The sequence below is a fragment of the Diabrotica virgifera genome, chromosome 3, assembly GCF_917563875.1.
Source record: "Diabrotica virgifera virgifera chromosome 3, PGI_DIABVI_V3a".
Lineage (NCBI taxonomy): Eukaryota > Metazoa > Arthropoda > Insecta > Coleoptera > Chrysomelidae > Diabrotica > Diabrotica virgifera.
Genome location: NC_065445.1, coordinates 14,503,793 through 14,515,977, shown reverse-complemented (window position 1 = coordinate 14,515,977; position 12,185 = coordinate 14,503,793). Strand labels below are relative to the sequence as shown.

Sequence of the window (12,185 nt, the reverse complement as noted above, 5' to 3'; positions counted from 1 at the left end):
AAACGGAACTCAGGACTTCATGGACCCCGAAATGTATTTAGTCGCAGTTAATTCTCGAGAGGAAAGAGCCCGCAGGATGAAATATGGCGCGTCCCACATTTCGTAATACGTAACGGGTCATTAGGTCAGGCTTTATGGCCTGCGTGCAAATTATTTACCAACTTTTCTGAAAAGTGGCTGCTTTATATGTAGTTAAAAATTCACGATTAGTAGCGTTTACTGCTGAATGCATATAATTGAAAAGCTTTGGGATAAACTGGGAAAATTATACATAGTCCACTCTTCAGACACGAAAATGCCACTGAAGGAGATTGAGGAGAGGTTGATATTTGCCTTTTGGCTTGATTGGTTGTATTAGTATTATTGCTGTTTACTGAAGTTGTTGAAGGTGCGTTGTGAGCGAATCATTTGTTGTTGGGATATCTGCAGAAGTAGGGTTGGAGCAGTTGATTGTATCTTCTGAAATGTTTGTTGCTGTATTATTTTGATTGGCTTCCACGGATTCGAGTTCTGAGAGATGTATTTGTTCTTTAGGTGATTCCGTTCCGGTAGATGTTGATATGCAGTTTTTATCAGTGTGGCCAGTAGTATTACATAAGGAGCAATTTAAACCATCTAGGGATAGGAAAATTCTGTAAGGAGTTTTGTCATAGGTTATTAAGAGTGAGTTTGGAATTGGTTTGGTAATTATTGGAGAGACAAATATTTGACGCCTAAAGCTTAAGACATGGCTATACTCAGATTAGGGCATGCCAACTTTCAAAAATGTTAATTTGGATACTGCAAGAGAAACCCGAAAACAGGAAATCTTGAATGTGTTTTAACTGAATTATTGGTTATGTATAATTAATTTGTATTAAATTGGTAATGTACTCACAGTTTCTTTTTTGTGTGATGAAACTTGGTTGTTTAAATACACTATTTTCGTAAAAATATTTAACGTTTCTTGATTATAAACCACCAAGAAGTTAGTTTTACTAGGAACAAATTTTAATCGATGCTATATCAACTAAGTTCAAGGTCGGACCATCAACAAACATGTTTATTAGCACGTTTTGTTTAGAATATACTCTTATTTTATCTCCCTGGATGAGGCACAACAAGGTATTAAAGTCACGGAATAATTTTTAATAACCTCCGATATGCCGACAATAGAGTATTAATTGTTGGAAACGAACAAGAATAATAAAATTTTCTAAACAAATTAATGAGAGAGGAAGAGCCCTAAAATTAATTAAAAAAAACAATAACGATGATATCATGAAAAAGAATACTCCAAACATAAACATATTAGTAACTGACAAACTAATTGAATAAGTTGAAAATATTAAATATCTAGGATACTCAGTGGCGATGGCGTACTGATAGATCAGCGGGCCTGGTTCCAGTTGAGATGCGGGCCCGCTCGCCCAATAAAAACACACATTGTATATCAAAGTTTTTAATAAGCATTAAATATAAATCAGCATATTATCATAAAATATATATCATATATACATATTTATAAAAACTCAAGCTAATTTATAGTCCATTTACTCAGAACTTTTGCTGTAATTTAAAAAAAAACCGCTTGAATTGACATGAAATTTGGCGTACACATGGCGAACATGTCAAAGAAAAAAAGTGATATTGTGCCGATGTGTACTTTTGCCCTGGGGGTGAGTTTCACCTCTTCTCGGGGGTGAAAAAACATACGTTTAAGATAAGTCCGGAATTGAATAAACTGACTAATAATTCTAAGAAACTTTAGTTCTATAGTGTTTTTTCACCATAAGTCAATACTGTTCGAGTTATTTGCGGGTGAATATGGTTAGTTTTCAACAAAAAAAAAAACACGTTTTTAGACTGGTTTTCTCAAATAACTCAAAAAGTAAGTATTTTATCGAAAAAAATTTTCTTAGTAGAAATATAGCTTATAAAAAAGAAAAAATGCTGTACACATATCCGAATGCTGTTCTGAAGCTATTTCGTTGTGGCATTTTTATAATCAACTATTTTCAATGGGAAATAAGCCACAATTTTACCAAATAAATGACTTTATTATCGTTTCGACGCTCAAGTCGGGTGTCGTTGTCAAAATACAAAATAATACAGTATTCATACAGGGTCAGTCATGAGGAACTGTACATACTCCTACCTCGTATAGAGACTCCTATGGGGAATAACAAATGACCATTAAAAACTGTCTGCTCCCCTTGTTTAATAATATACAGGGCGAGTTTCGCATTTTGACAGAAATTTATATTCGTCATAATTTTTAAACGGTTAGATCGATGTGTCTCTTATTTTGGTCAATCATTACACTATTACCACCTAATCAACTGATTTATTCAAACTAGAAAAAAATCAGGTCAAGCTTTAAAAAATTAGTTCATTTGGGTCTTAGAAAAAATTTCACCCTGTATAAGCTTTTTGAAAACTCTAATATGGATTTTACAAATTAGACAACTAGGCAATAAAAATGGCATATTTATTTTTTCCCTACATGATTACTTAATTTTTTATAAAAAAATCAAATTTGACTATGGATAATAATTAAAAGTTTGGGAAAGTGAACCATAGATTTAAAAAAATTTACTTTTATTACAAAAATTATTTTTTTTGAACAAATATTTAATTTATGTTACCACCCAATCAACTGATTTATTCAAACTAGAAAAAATCAGGCCCGGATTTAAAAAATTATTTCGTTTTGGTCTTAGAAAAAATTTCACCCTGTATACGCTTTTTGAAAAAACTCTAATATGAATTTTACAAATTAGACAAATAGGCAATTAAAATGGCATATTTATTTTTTCCCCACACGATAACTTAATTTTTTATTAAAAAATCAAATTTGTCAAAATCGGAATGTTAACCTAAAAATGAAAACAAAAAGATGAAATCACGGTTGAACTCGCTACAACGTTCCATTTTAATTTCTTTTTCTGAAATTTTTACAGCACATATCTTATACCATTGTGAAGACTATGACAATTGTTGTAGACTTTCAGTCTTCTTCTCGTAAAAGTTATGAATTTTAAAAAATAAAAGGTGCAGATTCGTGAATTGCAAAGTTAAATCGCAAAAATTAAGTGAAAAAATTTAAAATTTATCTATTTGATCACGTCTATGTTAAACTATAGAGTCCAAAGAGAAGTGTTATGGGGAGTTTTAGATCTAGACGTGTTATAGAAAAAAAAAAATGGTGAAACTTTTAATTTTAAGAAAAACGTTGTTTAATTTTTTTTATTTTTTTGGTAAAATTGCGATTTTGACAAATTTGATTTTTTAATAAAAAATTAAGTAATCGTGTGGGGAAAAACATAAATAAGCCATTTTAATTACCTATTTATCTAATGTGTCAAATTCATATTAGAGTTTTCAAAAAGCGTATACAGGGTGAAATTTTTTGTAAGACCCAAACGAACTAATTCTTTAAAGCCGGACTTGATTTTTTTCTAGTTTGAATAAATCAGTTGATTGGGTGGTAACATAAATCAAATATTTGTTTAAAAAAATTAGTTTTTGTAATAAAAGTTAATTTTTTTTAAAACTATGGTTCACTTTACCAAATTTTGAATTCATAGTCAAATTTGATTTTTTTATAAAAAATTAAGTAATCGTGTTTGGAAAAAAATAAATATGTCATTTTAATTGCCTATTTGTCTAATTTTTAAAATTAATATTAGAGTTTTCAAAAAGCGTATACAGGGTGAAATTTTTTCTAAGACTCAAACGAACTAATTTTTTAAAGCCGGACCTGATTTTTTTCTAGTTTGAATAAATCAGTTTAGGTGGTAATAGTGTAACGATTGACCAAAATAAGAGACACATCGATCTGATCGTTCAAAAATTATGACGAATATAAATTTCTATCAAAATGCGAAACTCGCCCTGTATATTATTAAACAATGGGAGCAGACACTTTTTAATGGTCATTTGTTATTCCCCATAGGGGCCACGTCCACGTCTCTACAACCAGGATCTACGTGACAGTGACTTTTGATAGACAATAATGCACAAATACATTTGAATAACTTTAACTAGTAAGTAATATCATAATTATTAGATACCATTGGATAGCTATCTCAACCTATAGTGTTTAAGATATTCCTAAATTACAGATAAGAGTCTCATATTTTGCAACCAGCCACCTCTGTTTTACATAGATTGCTGGTTGCTGGTTCATGTTCGTCCTATTGTTGTAGATATTAATTTTACCTACACCTCCCCATCTCCACGTTCAATATAAAAAGAAGCATTTTATTAAAAAGTTCATATTTTAGAAAAAACTTCTTTCCTTATGAATAATTTTGCATACTTCAAACTTTTTTGTATTAACTTTAATTTTTAAAAGCCCATTTCCATTTCGCCGTTGAGCTCGCGATTTCAAAATATAAAAGAACAAATTTCCCGGGAAATTTTTCCTGCTATAAAATCCATCGCAGGTGTTTGCCATTAATTTCCCACACAAACCTCGCCTTTATGGAATTTTTAATACACCCACACCTTCCTCGGCGTTGGAAAATGCACTTTTCCACCTTAAAAGTTGAGAGGGATCCCGTGGGAGATAAAGAATGACCTGATGACCTGTAAAGCGCTAATAAAACGTGGGTCGTTCCATATTCCGCTCTAGAAAAATTTCTTGTAAAGATGTAATTTTATTTCGTTAAAAATAATAAAAACGTTGTTTAATATACTAAAATAGACAATTTACAAAGTAGTTCATGTAATAACGTTGTATTAATAACTTTTATTTAGCTCAGTCTTCTTACGAGCCTCTCCGATAACTACCCCAGGCTGTGGGTGAAAAATAGGTCGATTTCAGGATATAATTCAGGAATTTTTGAAACCCATCAGGTGTTGTAAAGGACGATGCCAGGAATAACTTCTACTAAAATGTAACCAAAAATATTTTGCGCTTTTTTTTTATTGCGATTTTCATTTGTTAAATTTGCAATTTTTAATGATTTTTAATTTTGCAGCTTAGTATATTGATTTTAGAGAAAAACTTTTTAATAGAAAGTTGTAGTAAATTAAAAAACCTACAATTTGAGGTATAGTTACGGTGACCATATCTTTTGAAAGAAAAAAAAGTACAAAAAACAAAAATGTATTAAAAACGCAAAATGTATCTTGTTATTGGACAAATATAACTTTTTGGCATTAAAAATAAATAAACTATGTAGCTAAACATAAAAAATTATATCAATTATGTAAACTAAACATAACAGATTACTTTAACTTTGAAAAAGTTACAAGCCTGTAATTAAGAGTTTTTAGATGAGGGACCTGGAATAGCCTTAACTTCTTCCGGTTTTTTGCATCATTCATATTTTTCTGAATTTAAAATTAATTTAAGAAGGTCCGGCTTCGACTGAAGTAAATGAAACATTTCATACAAGTCTCATCAGAACTTGCGTACACCAGCATCGCTGCCTTGAGAGTGGATATGGATATTAGTGATTTTCCGACGTCCAATAATAATTATTTATTACAAAAAATAAACGCTCGATAGCCGCACTAGTACCCGGAAGACAAAAGATAAATTCGCATAATATTTGTAAGTTTTTCAGTTTGAATGGACCTACACACTTAAAAACTTTAAGCCATCGATCCTGACTATTTTTTCTTCTCTGTTCCACTCAGCAATTTTTTACACTTGTAGCCACGTCTTTCAAAATTCCCAGTTCTTCAAAGAGTTGATCTTCGTTTAACATGGTTGCCTTGGTATACAATTTAAAAGCTTCGAGAGAATAACAAACATCGTTCCATGTTATTTCACTTCTTATGCGAGCTCCACACTCTCGCCGAAGTCGATCAAGGTTCAACAAGTACGAGAGTGCGTAGACGGCCACCTTGTGTAACTTTGCCTCACTTCGTTCTACTTCCATTCTCTGTCAGTCTGGTCAAAGGGATCTTTGTCGGTATCGCACCGCTCTTTGTCGGTATCACACTTCCTCGCGAAGTAGAACGAGTGTGTAGAGAGGGTACTTCCGACTTCGCCGAGAGTGTGCAGCCCGCTTTAGATCTATGCTTTTGAATAGTTTAAATTCATGAAAATTTGTACTCCAGTTTTCTAGGTAGGTTACACGTTTTGTGTAAAAATGTTTCACTTGTGCAGTGAAGTTTTGTGTACGACCACCTCACCATAAGCTTAATGTCTCACACACTTAAAATGTTTTTAAAGATAATTCATAAACGCATTTACCAAACACTTGATATGGATATTGAAGAAACCCACTTTGGATTTACACTACTAATCCAGAGATGCTTGGATGTGAACCAGGATATGTACTTCTGTTTCATAGATTACAACAAGGCTTTCGATAAAGTCCGCCACAAAGAGCTAATGGACGTCCTCAAAAGCAAAACAGCTACAATACAATGACCTTTGAATTATAACAAATCTATATTATAAACAGCAGGCACACATACGCATTAACGAACAAACATCAGAAGAGTTCGAAATTAAAAGAGGAGTGCGACAGGGGTGTGTATTGTCACTACTACTATTAAATGCATACTCTGAAGAAATTGTGAAAAAAGTTCTTGAGGGAGAAACAGCAGGAATAAAGGTACCTAACTGGAACGCCAATTAACAACATTAGATATGCGGACGACCCTATCATAATAGCGGACACCCTCCAAGACCTCCAAAAGCTAATGAACAAGATAGTTGAGTATGGAGAACAATATGGATTATCAATAAACATCAAGAAAACTAAATTTATGAGGATATAAAAAACCCAAAATAATGATAAAATCCTGACTTCTTCTTCTTCTTGTGCCACTCCTATCGGAGATTGGAAATCATCAAGGCTACCCTGACTTTGTTTACAGCTGACCTAATAAGTTCATTAGTGGTGCAGCCAAACCACTCTCTCAAATTCCGCATCCACGACATTCTTCTACGGCCTGGATTCCGTTTTCCTTCTATTTTTCCTTGCATTATATTTTGAAGTAATGACTCGAGTTTTCTTCGTTTTATCGTTAAAACGAAGAAAATCCTGACAATTAAAGGTAAAACTTTAGAACAAGTTGAAAACTACAACTATCTTGGCACAATAATTAATCACACAAACGATTACTCCAAAGAAATCAAAGTTCGAATAGAGAAGGCAAGAATCAACTTCAATAAAATGAGAAAGGTAGTTTGTGCAAGAGAACTGAAATAATTAAGACTTGAGAGTTAGGCTGGCAAGGTGTTATATTTCTCGACTCTGCTTTACGGGATAGAAGCATGCTCAATTAACACGTCGACTACTAAAAAATTGGAAGCATTTGAATTGTGGGTAAAGGTACCTGAAGATAGCATGGATCGAGCCTGTAACAAACAACGAAGTCATGAGAAGAGTCAACAAAAGAATGGAAATATTGGAAACCATCAAGACACAAAAGCTGAAATACCTGGAACAGTATACAAAGAAATTTATTTAAAAGTAGTAAAAGATAAAAATATTCATTTTGTAGAAAAAATAAGTACATTCGCGTGTCCTTAGAAAGGTTTTAAAGTACATTAGGACAACATTTAAAAATAAGTACTGTCCTACTTAAATAAGTACATATGGTCACCGTAGGTATAGTATGTTTAATTTCGTTAATTGGTTATTGCAAAACAGCCTGCGAAAGGTCCAAAATGGCCGTTTTTTACAATTGCATTATTTATTGTACAAATAATTTTTTTTTATTTTTTAAAGCTTTAAAATGAAGATCTTTCAATTTCAAACATAAAAAAAATTGTAAAGCCAGATTAACGAATTTGTTGCTTAGATATTATAAATTGTTTATCCCAAGAAGTCAAATGTCGAAGGCTATAACTTTTTGAAAAAAAAATCGTAGAGAGTTGGTGAGACATCTAATCTCCTTCCAAAGAGTTGTATTTTCATATTCTGATGTAAATAAATGCGTAAAACATTTTTAAACCTCTAATTTTTGGGTTTGAAAATAAGTGGGCAAATTTCGTTAAAAACATTTAGAGCTGAAGCGGCCCTGTACATCCTATGAGTTTTTAACTTACAGATTATTGTTGCTGAAGATAAAACGAAGATTTATAAAAAAGTAAAAAATTTCTACGACCAACTGAAGCCGAGATAATTTTTGGGTTTGACAATAAGGGCGCAAATTTCGTTATAAACATTTAGAGCTGAAGCGGCCCTGTACATCCTATGAGTTTATAACTTACAGAATAGTGTTGCTGAAGACAAAACGAAGATTTATAAAAAAATAAAAATTTTCTACAACCAACTGAAGCCGAGATAATTGTTTTTTTTTTCTTAAGTCGTAGTGCCTTTATTTATAACAATTAAGTAATTATTTTACAGTCATTAACTAAAGAAAGACTTATATTATCTTAAAATAAAAATTATTATAAAATATAATTACATTTAATTATTAAAAATTATTTTTAAAATCGGTGCTTTTGCGAGCGGCCGAATTTTGCAAATTGCCCGGCTCGCTTCAAATCCGCGCGGTCGGAAAATTTTTACGTAACTTGTATTAATTTTTGACAGAAAGCAATTTAATAATATTACCATTATAATATACAGTCTATTTACCACTCTATTTGTTTTTCTTGATAAACTTTTATATGTGAAATTTCATTTCTGAAGAAATAATATTACAAAAATGATACATATATATGAAATATATAACTATTTATATTTTTAATTTTTTCATTGTTACATAAATATAATAATAACAATGTTACTTCTTACTATAATATACAATATAAAACTTTTTCTTCTTGTAGTGACTATTCTTTTTGGATTTTACATATAAAAGTTTATCAAGAAAAACAAATACAGTGGTAAATAGACTGTATATTATACTGGTAATATTATTAAATTGTTTTGTGTCAAAATTTAATACAAGTTACGAGCGCGCGGATTTGAAGCGAGCCGGGCGATTTGCAAAATTCGGCCGCTTGCAAAAGCACCGATTTAAAAAATAATTTTTTATAATTAAATGTAATTATATTTTATAATAATTTTTATTTTAAGATAATATAAGTCTTTCTTTAGTCAATGACTGTAAAATAATTTCTTAATTATTATAAATAATGGCACTACGATTTAAGAAAAAAAAAACAATTATCTCGGCTTCAGTTGGTTGTAGAAAATTTTAATTTTTTTATAAATCTTCGTTTCATCTTCAGCAACAATAATCTGTAAGTTAGAAACTCATAGGATATACAGGGCCGCTTCAGCTCTAAATGTTTATAACGAAATTTGCCCCCTTATTTTCAAACCCAAAAATTATCTCGGCTTCAGTTGGTCGTAGAAATTTTTTATTTTTTTTTTATAAATCTTCGTTTCATCTTCAGCAACAATAATCTGTAAGTTAAAAACTCATAGGATGTACAGGGCCGCTTCACCTCTAAATGTTTATAACGAAATTTGCCCCCTTATTTTCAAACCCAAAAATTAGAGGTTTAAAAATGTTTTACGCATTTATTTACATCAGAATATGAAAATATGACTCTTTAAAAGGAGATTGGATGTTTCACCAACTCTCTACGATTTTTTTTTTCAAAAAGTTATAGCCTTCGACATTTGACCTCTTGGGATAAACAATTTATAATATCTAAGCAACAAATTCGTTAATCTGGCTTTACAATTTTTTTTATGTTTGGAATTAAAGGATCTTCATTTTAAAGCTTTAAAAAATAAAAAAAAATATTTGTACAATAAATAATGCAATTGTAAAAAACGGCCATTTCGGACCTTTCGCAGGCTGTTTTGCAATAACCAATTAACGAAATTAAACATACTATAGCTCAAATTGTAGGGTTTTTAATTTACTACAACTTTCTATTAAAAAGTTTTTCTCTAAAATCAATATCCTAAGGTACAAAATTAAAAATCATTAAAAATTGCAAATTTAACAAATGAAAATCACAATAAAAAAAAGCGCACAATATTTTTGGTTACATTTTAGTAGAAGTTATTCCTGGCATCGTCCTTTACAACACCTGATAGGTTTCAAAAATTCCTGAATTATATCACGTTTTTTCACCCACAGCCTGGAGTAAACGGGTAGATCTAGAAGCATGTGTCAGAGGATGGTAAGAGAATCGAATTGAATTAAAAGGCAATCATCTATGTTTATTTTGATTCACGCTCTTTTACTCGGTGCAGAGTAAAAATGATAGCGGTTTAAATGGATCGCCCACGTTTTCTCAACTCTCATCAATACGACTAACTTCACCCGTAATTTTGATACGAGAATTATAAAAAAAAAATGCATTGAAATCAAGATCCCGTAATTTTTTGAGCGTTATGAAGTGAGTACAAAGACATCCTATTATGCTCTGTATTTTCTCTCTGTTATGAGATTGATCAGCATCTTGTTAATTCAATTAAATAATTAATAATTTTAATTGCTACTCATGGAAACAAAACCGAAATTTAATAAAACTTTCCAATAAAATATATTTTCAGGGCGAATTGATTCTAATGTATCACCTTTAGTTTGTGGCTTCTAGTATTTCTCGTTGCTTACTTTATCCAGGACAAAACAGGGAAAATAAATATACCTACTCAAAATCATGTAAATTCTCCAAATATCATTTATTTCTATAGTCGAGGAAATGAAGCATTTTGGCTCGCAATTTTTTCGTCCAGCATGGATTTACTTGAAATTTTCACAGAAGGTAGGGAATAGTCCAAGGATCATTTTCTATATCATGCTGCTGTACGCTAAAACCTTGGGGGTAGTTGCCACCCCATCTCGGGGGTGGGAAATTTTTATTACATTTTAATCATGTAAATCGATATTTTTTAAGAAAAAAATGTTTTTTACATTTTCTTCGTAAAACTAATCTTTTTCGAGTTATTCGTGGTTTAAAATAACAGTTTTTCGACGGAAAAATCGACTTTTTTAGAGGGTTTTTTGAGAATCACTCGAAAAATATGCATTTAATCAAAAAAACTGGAGATATCAAAATTGTATCTTTTAGTAACGCAAACGAAACTGTTTTTCTATAATATTTTTACGACCAATACAAACCGAGATACGGCATGTTAAAGGTTAGCTTTTTTCGTCAAATGTATAATTTGAAATAATCAAAGCCAATTAACGGGAAAACTTTGCAATTTTCCAGGAAAACTAACATGATGTTTTTTCAAGTATACAATAAGATCTTTAAAAAATAATAATAAAAAGTTTCTAACATAAAAATTGAGGAATTTATGATCAAAAAAATGTCGGTACCTATTTTTCTCTACGAAAAATACAGTGAAAACAACCCCCTACCTACCCTTGTGACTAAAAATTGATCTTCGTCTTTCTGTAATTCCTTTTATATGTATATTATCAATACACCCAAGAAGTTTGACCTATTAGAAAAATTGGAGTTTAAAGAAAAATTGATTTTTTGCAATTTTGCATTTTTTATCATTTTCTTCAAAATATCTCCGAAAATACTGGAGATACGAAAAAAATGATAGACTACTAAATTGTAGCTTTTTTAATAGCTAAAATTTCCTTATGCATATATTTTCATTACAGTGAACAGTTAGCGAGATATAGCTGTTTAAAACATCTATTTACGAGCAAACATCCCCTTATTCGAGCCCTTTAAACCCACCTCAATTAAAAATTAAGGGATCTCACGGAATTTAATTTAAACAGTCTTATTACTCTTCAAAAATTCTACAAAACTGTTATTGAAAAAACTTTTTATCGCCAAAAATGAAGGAGCTATGTTTATAAAACTAATTTTTTTTTTCGAAAAATTTGAATAGTCCCATTATAGAGCATGTTCAATGTACCTATATATTACCACAAAGCCGGTTCGTATACTAGTTGACTAAAAAACTATTTATATGTGTATTTTTATATACTTGTAAATTCTTATTTTTGTGTAAATAAATGTTTTTGTAATTCTTTAATTCTACTTTTTTTCTGTATAGATCTATTAAATTGTCTACTTATAAAAATTGCAATATTATTAAGGGTGGTTTTTAAGGGTTGAAATATGATATTATATCCTAAAGCATAAAACAAACATTATTTATTTATTTATTTATTAAGCGCAACAGGCCTTGTAGGCCTAGGGCTAAAATGTTTACATTTCTGATTACATAAATAATATAGTAAATAACTTAATATATCTTACATAACTTATAAATTTTATTTAAATACACTTCAGTCTTTTTATACACTCCTTCACAACCTCTCTCCATCTCCTTCTGTCCAGT

The 12,185-nt window shown here is 30.7% G+C and overlaps 1 protein-coding gene across 5 annotated transcripts in view; it reads left to right on the top strand.

The window, feature by feature from the left end:
- Positions 1-12,185, top strand: part of LOC114327122 (uncharacterized) — a 160,089-nt gene that overhangs the window by 85,068 nt on the left and 62,836 nt on the right. The gene's annotated exons all lie outside the window — the stretch shown is intronic.